This window comes from Melanerpes formicivorus, unplaced genomic scaffold (genome assembly GCF_026170545.1).
Source record: "Melanerpes formicivorus ecotype bairdi unplaced genomic scaffold, bMelFor1.0.p_v2 SCAF_6, whole genome shotgun sequence".
NCBI classification, from domain to species: domain Eukaryota; kingdom Metazoa; phylum Chordata; class Aves; order Piciformes; family Picidae; genus Melanerpes; species Melanerpes formicivorus.
This window is the reverse complement of record NW_027142358.1, coordinates 23521150-23545700: the sequence shown is the minus strand read 5'-3', so window position 1 is coordinate 23545700 and position 24551 is coordinate 23521150. Positions and strand designations below refer to the sequence as shown.

General features: G+C 42.8%; 1 protein-coding gene across 4 annotated transcripts in view; it reads left to right on the top strand.

Moving 5' to 3' along the window:
- The window catches only part of RTKN2 (rhotekin 2), a 214394-nt gene that overhangs the window by 58406 nt on the left and 131437 nt on the right, over positions 1 to 24551 (top strand). The window contains exon 2 of one of the 4 annotated variants that reach the window (XM_068140108.1): positions 8577 to 8655. The exons of the other annotated variants lie outside the window; for them this stretch is intronic. The gene's annotated coding sequence lies outside the window, so the exon portion shown is untranslated. The remainder of the gene's footprint in view (positions 1 to 8576; positions 8656 to 24551) is intronic. 4 annotated transcript variants of the gene reach the window in all.

The window sequence follows — 24551 nt, the reverse complement described above, 5'->3', positions numbered from 1 at the left end:
GAAAACTTCACCAAATCCCACCAGTCCTCCAGAGTACGGTCTGGACAAGCTCTTTGCTTGCTGAGCAGGGGGTCTTGTGAGCCCCATGCTGGTATGAGGCTCATTTCAGTGACAAATTCCTATTAAGACTGGCTATAGCTCCACCAGCTGCTCCCCAGCACTGTGCCACTCTAGGGGGAAGGATGAAGGAGTTACAGTACTTTCTCTGGGCAAGTATTGTACATAAAGTCTCAGTAACTGACTGCTAAGTCAGTGGTGATTAACAAGAAATACGTGTCAGTGACTATAAAAAGAGAAGCAGTAATTGGCTCCCTTCTTCCTTCTAGTGATGCAAGTGCTTTTGGTTCCTCAGAGGAACTGCTCACTGAATCCAGCCTGGTGCAGAGCTCCTGAGGGAGAGAGCTGCAGCAGCAAGGAGCTGTTGGCTGGAGAAAGTGTTTGACAAGCCGTGTGAGAGCCAGGCTGAGCAGTCAGTGGGCACAGGCCCATCCTCTATTTTGATTGTGTTTGAACACAAGAATGGTCACACCAGAGTGGACTGCTGTAGCAGGTCAGCTCATATAGGCTGGGGGTCTGCTTTGAGATGTGCTGGCAGCTCCCAGCAATGTGTGTGTGAAGGAGAAGCTGCATACAGGCCAACCAAGCACTTAAGAGAGGAGAGTGCAGGTGTATCATGGAGGTCTGTATGGTCAGCTGCACTGACCTGCAGGTGCAATGCAGTGTTTTTGGACTTGTGCACACCCTGTTTTCACACAAACACCTCATGCCAATTTGTTACATGTGATAGCTGCCAAGCATCTTTTACACAGTCACAGTCTAGTAACTGAAAGATCCACTAATTAAGAAGCCTCTAATTAGGCTTTTAAATGATAAACTGTAATGGCTCTAGTGCAGCTGTTGTAAACTATAGAGTAAATTATACCCAGTTGAAAGAGGCTTTAATTACGTATTTATATAACAGACTTTGAGGACTTTGAAAGATAAAAGAATTTTTAGTATCTGCAATTAAAAAACCCAAAAGAGTAACAACATAGCTCTTAAGTCAATGAAAGCAAGGAAATTCAAAGTTAATATGAAGAGCTGCACTGGTACTTTCTTTTATGCTCCTGGTATTCTAATTTGGGGGATGGTATTGTTCCTTTTTGTTTTCATAGTGGATGAGATAAAGAAGCATTGTTAGCCAGGAGTTTACATCCCCTGCATCAATTTCCTGGCTTTTATAGGTGCACGTACAGCATTAGTGGTATTTGGGCAAACTTGCTGTGGTTTCATTTTTGCCAAAACCCTAGCAAGAAGACCCTTCTCAAGCAGCTTTTCTCCTTGCATCCTGATGTATGGAATGGTTAGTCATACACGTGCCTTTGTGAAATCAACAGGAGCTCAAAAATTGGTTGTATTGCTGTAAGTGGCTCAGTTGGTAGCGCATAAGACCCTTAATGGGAAGGTCGTGCATTCAAGCCCGCAGTGGGCAGTAGTGTCCTCCCTACTCTAGTCATGAGATCTGTGGTGACAGGTTGGACTCGATGATCTTTGAGGTCTCTTCCAACCTTAGGAATACTGAATACTATTGGGACTTTGGAAACCAAAGTTCAGGCCAAATCTAGCCTGCACGCTGTTGGTGCAGTTTTGGTAGCTGTTCACCACGCTGTGCTTACCAAGTGGAGAAAAGGTTTTGATGTATCTGGGACTACTCAGCTATTTGGAGATTGCACTTTGAGCTTTTTCGTTTGTTTTTTGTTACAGTGCTTGGTCTCACTGAAATGAAACTGAGGAGAATTTAACCCTCACCCACATTTGGGGCTGGACCAGATTCCAGTTTGTCTACCATTTAGACACCAGCACTGCTCCTCTCATCCCAGCTCTGCCTGTCAGTGCCTCTATTGGTAACTTCACCTGTCCTGTCTCCAAGCTCACCTCTGCCCTCAGCACCTCTCACTTACCTAGGCCTGTTGGCTGCCCTTCCTTGCCACTTCTAATCACAGCTAACACTGATGACCAAATGCCTCTTTATAGAGAAAAGGGAAGATACTTCTCATGTGCCATCCATTGCCTGCTGGCTTTGCTCATCTGTTGACAATGCTTTTAGTTTCTTATTACTACTTCTCAGGACAAGGGCTGTGATTTTTTGCCTGCCTGCTGCCACCACATAGAAGATACAGACATTAGGCTGTGATGTTGGAGAGAGTCCATTTGCTTTAGCTTCTCTTAGGGACTGGCCTTCACAGTTGTAGGGCCAAGAAACCCATGACAGCCAAAGAAGATAGTGCTTTTTGTTTATTCCAGCCACATCCAAGTATTTTTATCTAGGAATATCACAGCAAGGGAAATAAGGAATACAGTTCTCATAGTTAATTTTTATGGCTGATTAATTAGCCCAAAGAGTATTAAATTGTGCTAATGTAGTTTGCCTCTTCAATGCTGTTTTCTGACTTCAATGGAACTAAATACATGCTTAAAGTTAAATACATGCCTAAGTGCTGTGGTGAATCAGGGCCCAGGGCATTAATTAGAACTTGGCTCAGATTTACTTTCAAGGCTTTCCCCCTCTCTCTCTCCTCTTTTTTTTTAACTCTTCAGCGCTCAGCAGTTTAATTGGTATGCAGATGCTCCCCTTTATTGGTGGCAGAGGCCTCTGTCACTGATCTGAAGGTACTCAGACATCAAGGCTGGTACAGTGGGCAGGAAGAAACCCCCCCTGAAGGCTTTCAAGCTTTGTGGGAAATAATGATGTATGAGACAGGGATTCCTTTGGAACCTGAAGGGAACATGACAGACAGAATAATATGGGAGGAAAACATTGTCTTCACAATTGAGACTGATGGTCTCATCTTGTCTCCCTGTTATTGTTACCAACCATGACTGAGATGAGCTTTCTTATGAAGAACTTCATTTCGTGGCAGGTTCTATATGTTGGACACACTGCACTCAGTGGTAGCTTTCCATCCAAGGTACCGATATTGACAGGCTCTGAGGAACCCTTTGGGGTGGTATTTTAGCTTAAAACCTAAAATTCCTTCCAGTATTGAGATGCATTTTGTCAGGAATGACAGTTGCAATTTGATAATCTTCTACCACTTTGCCTGCCTATCTCAAACAGCTAGCTGGAGGGGAGAAGCCCAGAGTTGTTTGGCACAGGAATATCAGCTTTATGAATCAGCTTTTCTCACACTTTATTAATTTCACTTTCCAGTGGTTAGTGCATGTTTGCAAGACACAATTGATCTGTACAGATCTGACTAGGATGGAGCAAAACTGTTTTGAACTAAAGAAGGAGTCAAAGTTGACAGCAGTGCAATAAGTTTAATTGACAAATACCAAAGGCACTATTTACAGCACCCTTTATTCTGCTGTTTAGGTTAAAAATAGCCTTTATTTTGTCCTCCCGTTTGCCATGTTCAGAAAGAAGTATTTTTATGTATATTAATTTCAAATGGATTAGCTGAAATATCAAGTGCTCATTTTCTGTCCTTGTATTTTCAAGTCAGATGATTGAAAATGCTGTTGTGCAAAGTGGAGGAAGATGGCGGTTTCTTAACTCTTCCAAAGTAAAAGCTGTCTTTCAGGGGATGCTTTGCACATGCGAGATTCGTGTTAGTATTTCTTCGCACCCACAGTTTCATCAGAAATGCATTTCATCTAATGGGAGGCAGAAGAGCTAATACACATGCTGCATATTGTGGGTGCTAAAATGCAAATAGAAATTTCACCCACCGCAGAAAGGGCTAGGAGAAAAATGTACCTTCCTGGATGTGAGCAGGGCAAGTTAGGAAACATCTTCCTTTTACAATTGGCTGTTACTCTTTACATTTCTGGAGAACTGGGATCTTGCTGTTAGTCTTACAAAAATAGATGCTGTGGTGAAGCCTCAGGCATGAATAAAATTGGATGTTAATCTTAAAGCAGATTTTTTACAGCTATGCACTCAGAGACAGCGAATCCAAATAATTTTGGAAACTCTGTGTTTGTTACTTATTTAGATCAAAATGCCACAGGGAAGGAGGTCAGTGGCACATGTACATAATGTAACACTTGGGGTTCCTCAAAGTTGAACAGATAAACGCAGCAAACATTAAACATTGCAGGCTTGACACAAATAATAGGCAAAGCTGAAAAAAGCCTGCTGACAAGAGGAGTGGGTGTTGGTGGGTGACTTGCTGCAGTTTGAGAGCTGTTAAGTGTAGGTTTTTTAGCATTTTCATTATTTAAAAGTGGAGTGGTAGTTTCTTTACTCCCTCTGAAAAGTTACTAATTTACTCTGAAATACAGGGTAAGCCACAGTGATTTAACAGATTTGTAATGTGCTTTAGAGTGATTTTAAGTAACAGACACCCTCCTCTCCAAGCTTCCCACTGTCTCAGCTGTGCCCTTGCTCCTTTCCCTGTGTACATCTGCACCAAAATGCAAAGCAGGGGCTGCCCCGCATGTGGCTTTCATCTAACTCCAGCATCAACAAGTTGGTTGGCTCTCACCACTGGTGCTCGTGAAGGTTTGCTTCATTCCTAGTGCTCAGAAGCAGAGGCTGAGTTGGCTACATTCGGGTGATAGGGATGACATCCTAGACCATGGAGTGAATAAAATGCTACTGCTCCGCAGGAACTGCTGCAAGTGGACAGGCATTCCCTAGAATATCCCTGATGTGCAGAGACTGCCTATTGCCTAGTACATGGAAAGTGCCTGTCAGAACATGGCCAAAGACCATGATTAGGGTTCCCAGGATATTCCTAGAATACAGGCAATATTAAGTAATCTACTGTCCTCTGGGTCTGATTCAGAGAAGGGAGTTGAGTTGCATTCCCAAGGGAGTGTCTGACAAGACAGGCAGACTGTGGGGATGGGAGGTGGTCAGGGGATTTTCTGTGGTTGTCAAGCTGAATGGGTCTCAGCTGTCTCACACTCCAGCTGATTTGTGGCAATGTAGTGTTGTGGTGAATAACCACGCCTATGGCAGGATGCTTAAGCTGGAGGCCTGTTGCATGGACGATACTTACATCTGAGCCTCACTGAGAAGGAGCTGGTCTTGCATTTAGTTTACTCAGACAGGTCTCTGGTGGTTTGTGGTAAGGAGCTGGGACCTGGGGCTGAAGCCACAACCTCCAGGACCAAACCACAGAGATTACATAACTGCCAAGGCCTGCCCATTTGCCTTCCCAGATGAAAGTCTGTGTCGCCACACATCTGCTGTTCTGTCTGCTCTTGTCACTGCTATTTGAGGGAAGAATCTAAGAATCTATTTTGTTCAATATAGAAATGTTGTCCAGCTTAGTTTAATTTCATTAGCTGCTCTGATTTGTTACTATTCAGTGCATCTCTGTGTAGTTCACTGGAGACATTCAAAACCCACTTGGATGTGTTCCTGTGTGACATGTTCTAGGTGGTCCTGCTCTAGCACAGGGGTTAGACTTGGTGATCTTTCAGTGTCCCTTCCAAACCCCAACATTCTGTGATTCTGTGATCAGTAATCAAGGTTAGAAACACTAGATGGAAATGCTGAGGTTATGGAGAACTTTAGGGTTTCTTTTGCTCTTCTTTGTTTCCCTGTTCTAGAAGGCCTGGAGAATACTTACTCAATCGTAACAAACTATTCACAGGCCTGAAAGGTCACTATAAGGTTCTATTGCTGCTCTGGTGTGACTGGTATAGATCATGTCTTCTAGAGGACTCTTAAGAAAGAAACATTTTGTTACAAGGAGAGATAGTAACTTTGTACACCTCGATTTGAAAGGTATTTTGTTGTGAAACCTTTCTTCTTGCAGAGGCTTGAGCCAGCTGCTTTTGATCTGGCAGCTTTCAGTGTGGGTAAGTGCAGCCATGTTAGGATGAATAAATGTCACCACAGGGATTTGCACATCTAACTCTCCTTGATTTGAACTGGAGAAAGGCCAGAGTTTGTTCACTTTTGCTGAGAAAGATGAATGTTCCACACAAGCTATAGTTTCTTCCTTTCTTCTCAAGTAGATGATGACTAAAGAAGGCCTGAACTGAGTATAGATATTCTTATATTTACTTGCAATAACCATAGCTCATAACTCTTATTTTAGCACCAACCTGGAATGTTACTGTGAACAGATTTACAATGTCTGCCTCTTCCTTACCTTGGCATTCTGGCATTTGTGCTCATTCTTGCGCTGATGCTTGGAAGTTTAATGAAGCCAAATGTCTTGAAGGTGATGAGGTAAAAGGGTAGATACTTTCATATACAAACCTATTCCTTTTGTGTGCTCCATAATATTTTAGTTCTTAAATATGGTTTTATCATTCTGATACTAAGTGTCTTGGTGCTACTTTTTGTTCTGGTGTGTGTGTCATCAACAGTTATTAGCTGTGTTCCAGTGGCATGGTCCTTTGTTGCTGGATTGAAAAGATCTACTAAATTCAACCGTGTGTTTTTAGGTTAGACACAGAAAGCCTTTACTGTGTTTATAGAAGAGCAGATTTAATCTGGAAGTCATTGAGAGAAACCAATAAAGAACTTCCTTGATGTGATTTTTGGAGTTACTCTGTGGAACTGAATTGCATGTTTTCAGGTGTTGGACATAAGGGCATTTGAAAGCATAAAGAAGGTTAAGTGTAGATGATAATGAAAATGTTACTGGTATTTATAGGTCAGTTAATAATGTCAGTTTACTGAAGTGATACGAAAGATCTCTTTGCTCGCATGGACAGTGCCTTACTGTATATAGTTTACTGTAATAGTATGATCCCAGATATATACTGATGGTAAGTTTATAGAATGTTTGTTAGCAATCTAATTTCCCTGAAATGCCTTATGGAAGTATGTTTATTACAGAGCAAGTACAGTTGCTATATGCCTAGGGTCATCTCCATTATAGTGTCCTAAGCTAAGAAAACACATTTGGAAAGAACATGTGCCAAGCAGAGATGGCTGGGGTTTTTTTATGTACTTACTGGAAACATTCATCAGTAATTGGCGATGTGGTCTTTCAGCTACATTTCTTTCACCCAGATTATATGCAAACTACAAGATTCTTCAAGCATAAAGTCATGTATCAGGAGCATGATACTAGCATTTCTTTTAATAACTCTGGAATAACTCTGCTCTTGTGAGGCCTCACCTTGAATGCCATGTCCAATTCTGGTGTCTCCATCATAAGAAGGACACAGAGCTATTGTAGCAATTCCAGAAGGGAGGGCCATAAAGACAATCCAAGGCCTGGAACACCTCTACTGTGACGTGGCTGAGGAGCTGGAGCTTTTCAGCCTAGAGAAGAGAAGACTCTGGGGAAACCTTAGAGCTGCCTTCCAATACCTGAAGGGATCCTACAGGAAGGCTGCAGAGAGTCTTTTTATAAGGGTGTCTAGCAATAGGACAAGGGAGAATGGTTTTAAGACGAGGGAGAGTAGGGTTAGTCTGGATCTTAGGAAGAAGTCCTTCAGTACAAGCGTGCTGAGACTTTGGAACAGGTTGCCCAGGGAGGCTGTGGATGCCTCCTGCCTGGGGGTGTTCAAGGTCAGGCTGGATGAGGCATCCCTGCCTATGGCAGGGAGATTGGAGTAGATGATCTTTAAGGTCCCTTCCAACCTAAGCCATCCTGTGATTCTATAATTGAGTAAGTACCTTGTTTATTGTATTGCCTTCTTTACCATTCAGCACTATGTAACATCTTTGTAGAACTGCAGTAACTAGAAATAAGGAAGGAAAATACCGGACAGTTTTTCTATAATGGAAGCTAGGTTCCCCTGGGGAATTTAATTGATGAAATCTCAGAACATATTCTTCAAATAAGAGTTCACATAGGTTGATAAATATTTGGATACATTTCACACCATCTTGGTTCTTTCTTGGGGAACTGAGCTTAAATGAAATGCCCATTTATGTTGGTGGAATAGTAATAAAGACTACAGATCCAGATCAGTACTTTGTTATTCTGTTGCAGGACTAGGCTGAATCAAAGCCTGAAATACCATATTAGCATACCAAGTAGTTACACATCAGGATTATAGTCTTGGGACAGTGTTGAGATGTACCTTGTTCCCAGAAGCTCAAGAAACATTCTGAGACTTGCACAAATACAATACATCCTGGGACTACAGGCATGTTGCTTTTCTCTGAGCACTGCAGACTGACTTCTTGGCTGATGGAAATCTGTCCAGTATTGGTGGAGCTTGACGGTATAGGAGGCAGTCACAGCTGCTCTGATAAGATGGCTTTAGGTCACTTTCTTGTGGAGCATGATACAGCCTTTGTTCTCTCTTGCACCTCTGAAACTGGTATAATGTTGATTAGATTGTCATCAGGTTTTATCGGTGACATCCCATAAAACAATGTGATGTGAAAACTTGTTATGTTGTTTATATTAAGTGGGTGAGTAGAGATCAGAAGTCAGGAAGACACTGCTTTTCTGGAAATCTGAAGTATTTAGGTAAAATATCTAGGTAAAATCTGAATGGAAATTTGATTACTGACAAACAAAATGGCAATCTCTTCTAAATAGGCTTGATTCTGTTCTTGATGAGACTCCTGCACCTTCACCTAGATTCCTTTCTGGGCAGCTGCAGTGAATGGATTGGACCACTGAGGGAATCTGGCCCACTGAATTCCTTTTCTCTCTGTGCAGCTGAATGAGAAGTGTGTGTCTTTTGAAGCACAGTGACTGAAAGAAATATTGATGACTGCCAGGGCGTCTACAGAAAAGGGTAAGAGAATTACTCTACTACAACAGGGCAGACAAAGGGACTTTGTTAACTCTTTGTGGTAGGTTGTATATATTAATAGTAACAACTACAGTTTTGTATTTTTTCAGAGAAACACACAAGGCTTTGAATTGTATTGTTTTAATTGCAGCAAACTGAATGAATTAAGTGGAAAATTGCACACAGTACTTTGATTGTCTAACTCTCCGTGTGTGAGGCTTTGGGAACAGTTTGTTATTATAAAAGAATGGCACTAACAAGAAATTAGCCAGCATCTAATTGTTCGGCTGAGGGGCAGTTTGGGGGGACCTGATATCTAATTATAAATTATTAAATAAAAGCACATAATATGCAGATCATCTGTCACTGCCTCCACACTTCATACATTACTCATCTTCCTAAATTTCATGTTCTACAGGACATTGCTTCTTGTATTCAGAGCAGGCATCAAAACCGCCCACATCAAGGAAAAGAGATGTTTGTGCATTCGTTACAATGGCTGTTTTGGTTATGAGACTCATTTAAGAACATGAGCCTTCAGTTCAAGGAATGGATCAGATTTTTAAAGGTTATTTTATGTGCCTAAAATACATGTGAGCACATAGGACTCTGCTCAGGTAGTTTAAACTCTGGCCATTGTTTCCTGCTGACATTGGAAATTTGCAGTCAACCAAGACCATGACTATAAGGACTTAAGAGCAATATAGGCATTAAATTCAGCAGGGTTCTCAAAACCTCAAAACATTGGTTTCATAATTCCTATCAATTGTGGTAAGAAAGAAGTACTTTCTGTCTGACCCTTATGGTTCTTTCTGCATACTTAGTGACTTAGTGGCTTAGGAAACACAGCTACCTTGCAAGACACAGAAAGGAAGCAGATAGTGGTTGAACGCACCAAGAAGGTGGAGCAGTACTTCACCATCAGTGTTACTTGCTACCAAACATCTATTCCAGCTCTCCTGAAAAATGGAGCTGCCATTTTTATACTTTGGAATAGATTTGTGAGCTTTTTTCTAGGAGAGCAGAGGTAACAATTATCGTTGACCCAGCTCTTCACATCTGTACACCATTTCCTCTCATTTCCAGGCAAAAGCCAATAAAGTGGAATTAATAGGGATCTGAGGCTTTCTATAGTCATTCCATAAACTTTCATAGAGCTGTGAATCCACTTCCCTGAGTCGAGTGATTTCTCCCAGTTCTCTCTCTCTCCCAACACAAAGCCATTTACTTCAGTAGATCCTTGACTACATTGTCTGTTGTGTGGTCCTTATTACGATGCCATCCAAACTGTTTAGGATCTTCAATGATTTTCCTTTATGCCACTCACAACAGTTAGAGAAGTGATACCTGCAGAGAAAGCATTAAAGCACTCAAAGACCAACTGAGGCCATTGAGCACATGGAAGGAGCATTGCCGCTGGGTCCCCAGATGGGTTGTCCTAAAAACTTCATCTGCTTTCCCATCTTACCTTAACTCTCTGGACAAGAGTGGAGAGGAAGCAAGAAAATTTTCCACAGTGATTGCAACACACTGTGATATGCAGATTCCCTGCCTCTGCCCTGTGACAAACATGATGTAGGTCACAAAGTGCTGCAATCCTTACTGGGGCTTTTTGGGCCATTAAAAAAAAAAGAATGCCATCTTTGCTGCCACATCTTCCTCCCTCACTGTAGTGGGGGACTGACTAATTAGCAACAACTCAGTGGCAGATGCTATTGTGAAAATGGCTTGATGGTGATCTAACTGGGAATAAAATCCTCTTAAAGGTCCAGGCAGATGTTTTCTAATCTCTCTGTGGTATGGGCTCTGTTGGCTGGTGCATGAAACCAGCCCACACAGACCTGAAAGGATGAACTCTGTTGCTTGCAAATAGCTGCTCCTCTTCCAGGATGATATATGTGGACCTTATAATTGTGTCCTCAGCTAGTACTTGCTAGTGTATTAAAAAAAATAATGGCATTGACTGAAGTACCTTGTAACATTTTCTACCAAGAGGACGAAATGCCAGGGTTGATGCCAGTTACCTGTTTCACTCTGCCCAATACAGTTAGCATGCAATCAGCACTGGTTGTTTTCTTCTCAGTCTGAAATCACATTAAAATTAGTCATGTAAAAGGCTATACAGTTTTGAAGTAAATATTTATCAACATATCCTATTATGGTTTATTTTTAGTCTGCTGATGAGCTTGACTAGTGTCTCATATGACCATGACATTTGTAAACAGAGCAGGGAGGGTGTGTCACTGCCCTTTAGGTTGGCATTTTCCTGGTAATTGTTATCAGACCATGATATTCACATGTCAAACCCTAAACTGTAATTGTAAGTATGCAGACAGGAGAGCTATAACTTGAGTTCTTGTGATTAGCAGCTTTTCCATTTGCTTTTATTTCAGTTTTCACAGGAACAAATCAGGTGCATAAATGTAGAGGACTAGTGTCATTTGAGGTGCCCACATATGTGGTGCCTAAACATCAGCTATGGCTGCAGAGGAGCAGCAGTCTCCCAAGTGTCCTGTGCCATGGTCTCAGCCCTATGCAGGCATTGCAGATGTCCAGAGGTAGCTAAATTGTGTTGGACAAATTGTATGGGCAACTAACCCTCATCCTGGGTTTCTGCTAGCTGTTTCCCATGGATGTCACTAGGGAGATGCCTTCAGCATATAGACATCTGCTGACACATTGCAAGGTGATTCTCATGCCTCTCGCTGAGCAGGCACAGGCTCAATCTTCTTAGCTATTCCTTAGATACTGCATTTGTGGTAGTGTGATGGTTTAGCCCACCCACATCAACATAAAGCTCAGCTGAGCCCCGTTGGAGAAGCAAAATGAAGCTGTATTTTACAAGCAATAATGGAATGCAATGAATACATGCAGAATATACAGTATTTACAATATGATACAACTATTTACAAAGAGAAAAAAAACCCACAGAAATCTTCCTTGGGCAGGAGGATTCCACCTCACCTCTCCCCAACATCTCTTCCCTCCCTTTTTCCTCTAGTTAATTAGAAGAGGAAAGGAGAAAAATGTTAGGGGAATTTCAGTTAGCTCAAAGCATTGTTAAGAAGTTAGTATTGCTTATCTCAAAGTCGTAGATAACTCCCTTGCGAAGCAGACATGCCAGCAGAAAGAGATGGAGTGAAACTGAGAGAAAGGAATGTGAGAGATATTGCTATGGTACATCTCACATCTGACCAATGAAATTCATTTAGAATTAGTTTTTGTTTGCCTTTTTATACCCGACTGTAGTTTTGCTCAGAATTTTTTAAAGGCACAACCTAAATTGTCACAATCCACCCCTTCTAAACTATTTTATTGGCTGTTAGTACTGTCCATGTAATCTAAAACAGTATCTACAGTTTGTAAGTCAAGTTCACAGTCCATTCTGGCTGTTCTCAGATACTATTTGGGAAAATTCCCTTGTGTGTATGAGGAGAATACAGTGGCCTTGCCAGTGGAAGATAGAGAAAAGCCTGGAAATTTGAAGTTAGAACTGCCATTCTTTAAGTTGTAATGAATTTGAGGGTTTTGAAGTATATTTGTGTAATTCAACTGTATCCATTGGTTGGAGCCTCATAGAGGTATCATGCCTAAGATCAGTGAGTAGTTCAGAGGTGTGTGGGCAACAGCTTGGCTAGCAGCGGTGGGTTGTGAGAGGTTGCTGCAAGCCCCAAGAAAGCCCCTTGGTATCTTATGTCTCTTGTTTCTGATGAAGAACTGTAGAATATGCCTCTCACATTTATTGGTTTTCCCCATAGTAATTTCTGTGGCTGCCACAAGAGTGATATGAGCTTGGAGATTGTGGAGTTGTGTCTGACTCTATCTGAGGTGATATTTGGGAGTTAGCTGGTAGATTTCTTGCCCTAGACAAGAGGTTGAGGTCACCAGTGGGGACAGCATTCATGCAGTCATCACATTGTATTAGACATGCTGTGAAACAAGTTTAACTGACCATGAATGATACCTTCAAAAGAAATTAAGGGATCTGTCCCCATTCATCCCTATTTTCATGCTGCCAAACTGCCACACACCTTCTCATCTTGGGTGAACACTCATGAGGGTCATCCAGACTGCTGTGTCAGAGTGACCCAGCTTTCTGTGCTTTCCCTAGCCTGACTGATTTTGGCAAAAGCTTGGCCAACCACTGTTGCAGGGAGATTTAAGTTCCTAAATCTATTTGGCTGCTTCAAAAGATCATAAGCTGCAGAAGCATAAAACTGGAGGATGGAACTACCAGTTATGCAGTTAAGAATGAATGGGGAAAAAAGAAGAAATGTAGGAAATAGAGAGTCAATAAGCTTGTTGCCTAGGAGAGGAGGATTTGTAGGATGCCAGAGTTCCTACTGCCTTAAGGAAATGCTGTAATGACAAGCCAGCAAGGCAAGAAGAGAGATGAAGGGCCACATCACTCTGTCACCTTGATGGCATGGCCCAGATCTCAGCTAGGGTGAGTGGGTGGTGTCTATCACCCGTGGTCACCAAATAATGAGGTGATATTTTAAACCCCTTGAAATATTTTACAGGGCACACATTTACTTCTGTTTATTGTGTTTTTTAAAAGCAGCAGCACTCACTCGAGTGTCTGTTATCTCAGGAGGGAGTTCCTCCTAGTTCGTGTGAGATCAGGGAGCTGTGCTGAGGCACCTGTGCCAGTGGTGAGGTTAATGCTCAACAGACAGACCAGTTTGTCTCAGTTTAGGGCAGCCTGACAGACCCTGCTGCAGTCCCAGCCCAGCTGAGAGCAGAGTATAGCAGGAGGAGTCGCAGTCTGCACTCTCCAACTTTCATTTTATCCTGAGGAATGAAGACTTTCAAATTCAGAAAATAAGTGCATTCCATCAGCCCTGCAAAACTAAAGATAAATGTGAAGCCTTTCTCAATATGAATGGGCATACATCAGCTCCTGAAAAATGCACTTGCTATTTTAGTTAAAAAATAAACAAATCAATTTTGGGGCTTTCGAGCATTTAAGTTTCCTTAAGCAACAATAGATTTTTCAGAAGGAAAAAAACAAATAAAAAATTGCTAGGAGGCAAGCCAGTGAGTCCCATTAAGAGCAGGCAGGTTTACTAGAAGTCTCAGATTTTGGTTTTGTCAGCATTTCCCAATACACTCCTAGAAAAAAATCAGCTAAATAATTGATCAGACAAGAATTATCTTCCAGTGTATTCACTGTGTACTTTTCTGATAAACCCAGAGCAATGTCAGGTTTGTTGCAGCAGGAATAAAATTCACCGTGCTGGTGGGATAATGTGATAATCACAAAATGACAGAATGGCTTAGGCTGGAAGGGATCATAAAGATATCCCTTCCAACCTCCCCACCATGGGCAGAGATGCCTTTCAACTAGACTTGGCTGCTCAAGGCCTCATCCAGCTTGGCCTTGAACACCCCCAATGCAGGAAGCATCCACAGCCTCCCAAGGTAGCCTATACCAGAGTCTCAGTACCCTCATACTGAAAAATTTCTTTCTAAGATCCAGTCTAAACCTACTCCCTCTCAGATCCAAACCATTCTGCCTTGTCCTACTGCAAGACAGACTTATGAAAAGTCCCTCTGCAGCCTTCCTGTAGGATCCCTTCAGGTATTGGAAGACAGCTGTAAGGTCTCCCGAGAGTCTTCTCTTCTCTAGGGCTGAAAAGCTCCAGCTCCCTCAGCCTGTCCTCACAATAGAAGTGTTCCAGCCTTTGAATCATCTTTTTGGCCCTCCGCTGGACTAGTCAATAACTAATAAATAGTAATCTGAACTAAATAATAACTAATTAGATAAAATATTTGGTAGTATTTTTGCCCAGTGAAAGGACAGGTGCTTGAAAGCACCAAGGTTAACAGCATGTCTTGAAAGAAGCAGTTGCTGAAATGACCCTGTAGCTCATTTGTATTGATGGCGCTGGCTTCATATTCTTAATATTTTTATTATCTGTCCTCAGTGAACTGAGAGAGCTGTTGGAGGCACTGACTGATAAGCATCCCTGCTGTACAGGGAGATTTTGGTTACTATGTGGGGCTTCCTCCCTGCCAGGATAAACTGGATGCTGGAAGAAAAGAATAGGGCATGTCCCAAAGTGAGGTATTTCTTTTAAGACAAACAAAAACCCTTCAAAGTTGTTTTTTTCCTTTCTTTTCTTTTCAATTTGTGACAGTAAGGCAGCCCTAGTATTTGTTTCATGGAAACCTCTGCAGTTGATCAAGACAGATGATGAGTAAGATTATGCTCTGCTCATGAAAGCACCTTCTTCCAGAGACCACTGCTTGCTCCTGATCTGCACCTAATTAGTCTCTGCCCTGTGATACTGAGTCATTATATTCTTTGCCCTTTTCCATGTCTGCTTTTGGTGTGGAAACTGAGAAAAGTATCATTCCCCTGCTGGAAATCGTTATTTTGTCATCAAATTTATTGGTACTTGTTAGCCTAGATGAGAAGGGAATAGATAGTATTTAGTTAGTTACGCCAGTGATCTCTGACAGGAATGTTCTGGAGTTCAGCCATACTATATGTTATGGTGACACACTGCATATAGCATTTAGCTAATTTCTGTGATGTCATACAGTATTTTAGTTGTTAAAACAGCAAAGCTATTAAGCAGCCTTTGAAGCTACTGTCAGGAAAAGGTGGAGGGATTCCACACTTGAGGCTCTTCAGAGCTTCTGTCAACAGCAGGTGCCTGTCTGTACTTGCCCATAGCTTGCCACAAGGTGTATGCCATGACTTCCCAGTTTATTAAGGGACTGCAGGATGTTGCCCTACAGCTTTGCTGCATTGCCTTATTCGTGCTCCCTGGAGATATCCAAGGCTAGGGTGGATGAGGTCTTGAGCAATCTGATCTAGTGGAATGTGTCCCTGCCATGGGCAGGGGGATTGGACCTAAATGATCATCAAGGACCCCTCCAACCCAAACCATTCTGTGAATCTATGCATTACTGGACTAAATGCCTCCTTCCTGATGTGTCAAGTTCTGTTTTGCTTTGTTTTCTTGGTGAAGGAAGAAGAGAACAGGTTTCCAGGGTCACCAGTGTCTTTCCCTGGCATGACTGACTTCCTTAATTTGGCAGGAACCACTAGCATTGCATTGCTCTTGAGAACATGTCCTTCTGCTGAACTATACTCAACTGAGGCTGTATGAGGCTTGGTGCTCTGACTCACATGAGCTGGATGGAGACCTTTGGAACTTATGGAAGCAATTACTTTAAGATGACCAAGATGGAAAGTTGCTCAATGGGCTGCATAGTGGGTTATTGTAGCAGATGCACAAAATCATCCCATGCCTTAGCCCTTGAAGTGGGACAAGCTGTGCCCACTGTGATGGGTGGTTCCAAAGCCATAGTGGGTATGTCTTGGCAACAGAAGCAAAACTGAAGCAGGTAATTAAAAACTTTAATTAACAAATAGTAGGACCCAGCTAACAGTTCCCCAAGAATCCATGTCCCATGCTATGTTGCTCCTTCCCCTGTTACCTCTGAATCCCCAGTGTCTGCTGTTTCCCTTTCTCCAGCACTTTGTGGCTGGGTGGCATTTCCCAAAGCGCTTATCAATTGACAAATTTAATTCCTCTGTATGGCCAGCACCTGCTTCTGGGTTGGTAGCTGGGAATCCCTGTCAGCTCCTGGAGGGGAATAAAAGTCCCTGAAACATGGATGAGTCTTTCTGTCTGGGCTGCTGGGTCTGAGCTGTGCAGAGCTGTGCAGGGAGTGTAAGGATGCTCTCCTAGGAGGCTGGGAGGAGACTGCTGCACCCTGTCCACAACAGCAAATCCTTATTTTTTTTCCTTTGCTGTGTTCCTGTGGAAATAAGGATGGTTGTGGCAACCTGGTGGAAGTAATTCCACCCTTTGCACATGTACTTCACTCATGAGAAAAACTTGTGCCAACCTGGTGGAAGTAATTCCACCCTTTGCACATGTACTTCACTCATGAGAATGGTTATGACTGTCTTAAAGGACTGCACAGATGGTGACATGTCAATGACCAATTGATGGTATAAGAACTAGAGTAGCCCAAGCATCCAGTGGCACCCTAAAGACTGGTGGATTTCTCTGCTCTTTCTCCATGTCTTTCTCGTAATAAGTATCTATTGCAATAAAAGCAGGAAGAGAGGAACGAAACAACTGTCTGCACTGGTGTGAAATGTTAAAACAAAGGCAGCTCTTTTTGAACATGCTTGGTGAAATTGTTCTATGGTAACATCAAGAGTTACAAAAGGGACAAATCCTCACCACTGAGTATTTGTTCCTTTTGCATCAAGCCTTGGTAAAACTCATCTAGTCTCTGACCTTACAGCACTGGTTTACAGTATCAGTAGTTTCCTGCCATGACTCAGTGGCTGGAACAGTAATATCTGACAGTCATTTTTTTTCCCCTCTCTTTCCAGATCACTTTTGAAGCATCTCAGAGTGGGTGGGGAGAGACAAGTGACAGATATAGTCCTTGTTCTTGCCCTTCCTCTTGCCTTTTTTTTTTAAACAAATCAACCTGCTCCTGCATTTTCTGTTCCTTTCAGTCCTCGTATCCAGTCTTTCATGCACATCCTGGAACCAAATCTTACTTTCCTTTTTTTTCCTACCAGTAGGCCTGCTGATAATGCCTGGGAAATACTGAGCTCATTCCCTCCTGGGCTTTTCCCCCTTACTGGTACTTTTCTACTCTCCAGATCAAACCTCTCTACATCCTCCCTTCCTCTGCAGTTATCTTACTGAACCTGAATTGCTATAATAAACTCTGCTGCCAGCAGAGATTGAGTTTTGTATAGTCTGGGCTGCATATAGTCTGTGGTTCAGGCTGGAGTAAAAGATTAGGGGCAACCTGGCTGTGTAGGAGCTGCTTCATCTTTGGGTCCTCCATCGATGGGATAAGGAGTGATAATGGAGTAAGACAATGGCAAGGCCCACTAGTCTGGAAATGTTCTTAATTCTGCCCCATGGCCTTGTTTTCACAAGGTCCCTCTGCCTCAAGGCTAAGAAGCAGCAACTGATGTTTATTCGTGTAAATGATTAGCAAACCCCTATGAGCCTAGAGTGAAACCCTCTGTTTCTGCAGTCTCTAGCCTAGAGGTGGCTGACCCAGCATGAATCACAGACTCAAGAGTTAGGACAACTAGGAATAGGGAAGGTATTTCATTATATGCAGAGGGACAGCCCTCTACTGTCTCTACAGGTGTAAAAACCTACTTGCAGTCCTGATTCTGCCTTCTGACTCTGCTTAGTCTTTCAGACTGAACTACAGGGCAAAATGCCCTTCCCATCAAAGTTAAGAATAACTGTAGTCTCCATGTACCATTATCAATGTAACTCCCTCAGCTTTTCCTATAGTTTGTAGTGACCCTGACTCTACAACTTCTCTTCTGGAGACCCATAGTCTTACACTTCTGAACATCACCCTGAAACTTGCTTCAGACCACAGTTAAGACGTCCTTACAGTTAAGAAGTCCTTTGAATTTGCAGGTGATGGCCATGTGCCAATCATCTGGCTTGCCAAAATATTTTATAATTTGAATTCCATGGTTTCTTTTCTGCTAAACTTAAGCCTTATGTGGATGGAAGATTATGAGCTCATCTTTACTGGAAAATTTAGCTTACTTCCGAGGTCTTGGAGGAATAATCATGGCTCTGCTGCATGTATTCATCAGGAGGTGTAAATCTGAGAGACTGACAACAGATAGGAGTTCATTTCAGGCCAATATTAGGTGGAAAGTGTTTTAGTCCACTGAAGGTCATCTTCAGCTTTGTATGATCCTTTCAAATTCTGCCTACCTACAGGAGGCCCACAGGCTGGCAAAGTATCTCTGCTTTAGTAGAAGCTGCTAGTACCTGGAGTTGACTGTTATTTCTCTGAGGTTACCTCTTCAGGGCATGGGAAGCTCAGGAACAATTTCAGGTGTCCAACTTGTCTGTAACTTTTTATGGGGAACCTGAATCTTATCCTGGTAGGTGAGGAGTACGGCTGATGCCAAAATGAAGCACAAGATGTTTGACAGTTAATAACTGTCATGTTGATCATGCTCCTTCAGCCTCTACTTCTGGGATCCCTCATGCTAATGTAGGCAGCGAAGTAGAAATGCGTTTCAGGCCAAACATAAGAGGGAAAGTTTAGTGACACCCATCCTCCACTTTTCCATGAGGGCATATAAAATTTGGTAAGGGTGCTGGCTCTCCTTGACCAAATTCCAGCACTATACCTAATCTGGAATCATTTTAGGAATATGTCTCAGGCCTTAGAGTCAAGAGATGAGTACAGGCTCACCTTGGGGGACATTCAAGACTACTCAGTGATTTTGGTCTTACAACTTCTGTTCTGGTGACAGAAGCCTTAATTTTTGAAACTGAGGTATAAACCTGACCCTGCTCTGGTAACCATATCAACAATATATTTCAGGCCAAAATTAACTTGAAACCCATCATACCATTTTGTTTAGGCTGTGGTCTAAAGATGTTTGCTGGAAAAGCTTAGAAGGAACTATTAAAGGCTGCTGGATTCAGCCCTCAGTTCATCTGCACAGTATTTGCTAATGTGAGATACAGTCTTGCCTCTGTGATCTACATTCAGGAGAAGCCCTAACTGCAAAATGGGCAGACACAGCAGAACAATGCTTTTTATATGAAATACTAAGAAGTAGTAATGTCAGTGTATGGGGACAAGATTTCTCTTTAGTTAGCAGGACTTTACAAAATCAGGTTTTTTGATGTACTGAATAACTCCAGAGTAATTGCTTGAGTGAGAGAGGAGAGGTGCATTTCAGGACTAGGTGGAATAGAAACTAATTAACTTTGCTTCATGTGAAACCAAAGAGACCAACCCAATATAAAAGGTGAATCTTTTGTAAAGTCTGAAACATGGCTTGGAAATCTCTAGTGGAGTGTCCCTTGTCTCCTTATGGGTGATGATGTCAATGGAGTGTAGTTTGGAACCTGATGACTGAGCTGTGGTGGCAGGAGGTACTGCCAGAGGAGCTGCCTTCTCTGAATCCTCTCGGCTAGAGCAAGAGCTTTGACCAGGTCAAGCTGGCCAACAGCTTTCCTGTCATGGGAGAGCACGTCAGACAAGATGAGATATTTCTGAAGCCGTTTTCAGTGTCTCCAGACTAGATGTAAACACGTGGTGAACTACTGTGCTTTGAAAATGGCTTTAATTTTGGTTGTGTTTTCCTATACATCTGGGATGTTTACTTATTTTTTTTTTCACAATATGTGCAATTTCCTATGAGAATTTAGCCCTTCAAAGGCCTGAAAGACATTTGTGTATATAAGTGCTTTTTAAAAAAGCAAAGCTGCTTCTCTGACTTCCACTTTCCCACCTCTAGCTCCTTCCACAGGGATCTTGCTCTTCATCTACAGCTTAAGAGCTGTGCGCGCCGCGCCTGACCTCGGGCCGCTCTGTGTCCGGACCGGGCAGAGTGCTGCCGGAGCGGGCCAGTCGGCAGCCCTCCTCCTCGCGGGGCCGTCGGTGTCCCGAGAGACGCCTGCGGAGCCCCAGCTCAGCACTGCCTGAAGCGCCAGCGCCCTCTCTCGGCGCCGCGCAGGCGGACCCGCCGCACCGGGTTGGCTGCCGGGGCCGCCGCACCTACTTGCTCAACCCCGGCAGCCCCGTTAGGGCAGCGGCGGGCAGTGCTCCACCGTAATGCTTACCCACCCCACCCACCCGCCACCGGCTTACGGCGTCAGCCTGGGTGCAAGGGACGGGCTGCTTTCAGCTGCAGAAGGGTCAGGACCGGTATAACATTCACAGTAATGCCAAAGGACAACGTTTCCTGCTTGTGCATGCAGTAGCTCAGCCTGAGAAAGCTCCATGCTTTTGGATCCCTATACGTTGTGGGATCTGATATACTAGAAAGAATAGAAACTGTCTGAAATTTTAGGTTTTGGTTTAGTTGCTCTGAACACCAAGGAGAGGCCACTGCTGGAAAGTAGGTAGTGGGATTTTCCTTGCAAACCCTTTGCTAGATGGCTCCATTACTTCCTCATTACTAAGTCCTTTCAGAGGAGGTCTTTCCTGCCAATAAGGAAACAATTTATCAGCACCCTGAAACCTCTCAAATTCCTGTAAAGATAGACCAGGAGACATCAGATGCCGATAGTGAGCAGATCATGTTTGGCTGAATGTGATGTAAATTCTCTACTACAAACCACTCTTCCACCTAGTCCGAAATTTTGGGTTTGCTAATTTTTTGAGTAGTGGGTGGTTGGGAGCATTATTTGTGCTAATTTCAGGAAATATATTCCTCATGTTACTGTCTCCACATTTAATTTTAATGTTGAATGCTGGAATTGGCATGTGAAATCTTGCTATGTTCCTGAAGATTGTGAGAAAGTGAAGTGGAGTCATATTATCTCAGAGTAATATTTTGAGATAACAGAAGTAAAAAGATTTCTTGAACACCTTGGTGAGCATATTAGGCCCAAGCACTAGAGAATTTCAAAGCAGAAGTCAGACATGCCCTTCAGACCTTATTGTAAAGGTATTTGTGTGTCTCTGTAGCTCTGTGGTGTGGTTACCATTGGTCAGACACCTTTCCACGCCTTCTGATCATCTGAAATCACAGCCACCAGGCTGATCTGTTGGGCACTTGTACTTGACACTGAACTTGCTGTATTACATGAACGTCAGTCCTGTGAACAGATTGTCACTATGCTAGCACACAAAGGTAAGTTGCAGGCACCAAAGAAGGCTTGCAAGTAGGCACATCACTCATGATACGGAGAACACCAGAGAGCAGTTCTGCGGTAATGTGTCCTGCTATTGTATCTCTGTCTGAGACAAGTGTCGCAGCACTGGGGCAGCAGGGCTGAGGAAAGAAAAGAGATCCTGAACAGCTGGTGATACAGCTGGGAGCCTTGACCTAGATGCAGTCCTGTCTTGTTTGCTGATATTGTGATATATTTCAGTGTTTGGGGAAGTTTGTAGTCAACACACAGCTTTCAAAGACAAGGCGTGGAAGGCTTTGTTCTGAGTAGGATAGCTGTCTGCCAGCCCTGCCAAGGGCACGATGCATGGCTGGGGGGCCACTGAAGCACAGTGGCAGGCTCTTGCCTTGCTCTTTGAGGGAAAGCTCAGCAAGCACCAGCAGTTTGATTTATCAGCATACTTCCAGGTTAAAATGTGCAGTATTGTAATAATTAATAATATTTTGTGCTTTTTAACTATATCTAAGCTATTTTGTGCTTTATATTATAGCTAAGATGGAGATGAACAGTAAAGTCAGTCTTCCTCTTTGCTCATTTCTTATCTTTAATACCACATATATGTTTCTGCTGTAGTTTTTCATGTTGTTAAATATCCAGCATCCATCCTGCTGTTCCTATGCCATTAAGGGACCGTGAAGTTGGTTTAAGAAGACACATGAGAATTTCTGCAGTGTGTCTCAAGTTCACAGATATCCAGTCCACATTTATTGCCCAGTAAAGCTGGCCAGTATTGCAGTGGGCATTTGCTCTTGTAGGGGTCCTCTGAAGACTATTGAAGCCAGACCAGCCCCAGCAGCTCTCTGGTGGCCACAAGGTCTGAGATCTCATGCTGATATTCTAATACCTGATTACACTGAGGTGTGAGGGCTGTTGGGAAAGACACTGTCCTCAGGACCAAGTGGGATCATGCAGAACCATGCAGAAGCTTTGCACCATTATCCCAATCAGCTTTTGATTTTAAACTACTTAAAAGCAAATAAAACCTCTTTCTTCTAGCTAACAGCTGAAGTGCTTAAGCAAAGCACAAGGAGTGGAGATGCTTACCCTCCCAATGTTTCCATGCTTCAAAAGGATATGTGCAGTGTTGTAGACCATCTTTTTACTGGGATTAATTTTCCAAATGATTCCCTGGCTTTGGGATAGTTCATGGGTTGTTTGGTTTTGTTCTTTTGTTGTTGGTTTGTTTTTGTTTGGTGGGTTTGTTTGGGTTTTTGTTTTGTTTTGTGTGGGGTTTTTTGGTGCTTTTTTGTTTGTTTGTCATGTTTTTTTGCTATACATCCTTTAGTCTCTTCTCTTGTTTGCTCGTAGGAGGTGGAAAGAATTTTGGAGAAAACAGCTTAGCAATTTTCACGTTTCTTCTTAATTTCCTACAGAAAAGCCTGAGAGGGTCAGTCCTTAATCTGTTGGTCTTCAGAAGATTTCTTTCAGTATACAAGCGCGAGAGGCCCTGTTTCTCAGGCATCCAAGGATGCAGAGGGAGGAGATGTTGGAAGGTGGATTTTTGGTGCAGAATTTGTGGCATAGACCAATATATCAAAATACCACCCAGTAAAATTTGTCAGGACTTGTCACCTAGTAACAGACTTGGCAATTAGATCTCTCTGTTGTTCCTGCATATTAAAAAAATCTACCAACCTCAGGAGGACTCTGCTGCTGTTTGCCTCAGAAGAGCTGCTCTGGCTGGGTGGCACTGAGTATTTTGTACTGACTCCAGTAACACTAATATTCCAAAGCCATGGAAATCTGGCATGTGTCCTTCTCACACAGCCACACTCAACATCTTTTGTTCCAGTGCTTGTCCGGCAGCTCCTCCTGCTTTCCTCTGAATGCCTCTGGTGTGTTGCTGTGTGATGGGATATGGCTTTCTGGCACGTGTTTCTGGTGACCCACCCTTCAGTGGGAGCACTTGCAAGCTATGAAGCGTAAGAAATTTTGCTTCAGAAACTCTCATCACTTTGTGTTGATGTCAGTTTAACATCTGAAGCATCAAACCAAATATTTATATGCATGTCTGTATCCAGTGAGTCACCTTGGTAGTGGTAAATCATCTCAGTTAATGTTGTTTTCATAAACAAATGGTTTTGCTGTGCATATTTCTCCATAAGGGATGGTTTGGGCAAAATGCTGGTGACAGTTGTGAGCAAGTTGTGGGGCTATTTCAGATGTGTCATGGCCCTTTGATGTCACATGCTTTGTGGTAAGGCAACACAGAGGCTGCTAATGAGAAAATGGGGTGAGCCATTGCCTGTCATTCGTGCACGAGAGCTGTTGGTGCTTGCACGTGTCTCTAATTCCATGTACAAGTACCCTGCTGAATCAGTGGGCAGCTTCAGTGAGACTCTTTCGAGTGATTTGTTGTGTTCAGCAGCGAACAAGCAGCCTGGCTCAGCACAGCTTCAGAGAATGACATTTTTAATATTTAGACTCAATAGAAAAAGGGATGAGACTCTGGCAGCTTGGAAAGGCACAGTTACTGGTAGGTGTTACCCAGTGATTAATGTCTCTTACTTTAAATCTGAACCTCTCAGCTCCTTTCATACATTTTTTGCTAGCAACAGCAGATCCTGTGCCAGTCTCCTCGGTATGAATTTCTTTAGGTGCAGACACTATTGCCAAATTTGGTTTCTTGGCAATTTGGGGCTTAGGAGTTCAACTCTGACAGCGCATTCAGATCCCTGAGTATTCTGCCTGGAAGTTGTTGATCTGTTGAGCTGATTTATAGAATGTGTTATTCTGCTTTCCTGCGGCATTCTTTCTGTATGGAAAACATTTTGTGCTTATTATCACTTGCCACATGCATTTAATCTATTTTTGGTAATTCTTCAGGGCCCATCACCATGGTATCCTAGCACCAGTGAACATAATGCTGATATCCATTCAATATGAACTGCTGATGCACAGCTCCTTCTAATATTAACACAGCTTTGTTATGTTACTTATTTTCATTTTTCAAACACAGGCATTTGTGTTTTGAGGAAAAAAAGAACGACTTAGAGCTGAGACCATGCATACTGTACATGAAACCATTTCTAAATGGCCAAATTGAGTTAAGAAAGCCCGTGGAGTAGGCCTGCCCATTACTGGTGGCTATGCATTATTGTGTTGGTGATACACTTGAGATGAGACTCTGTAATAAATAAATAAATTTAATGAGTTTAGTGACACAAAGTGGGCCAAAATGCCTTGAGTAGCTCTGTCTTGTGGCACTAAGTAATTTTTTTCCTA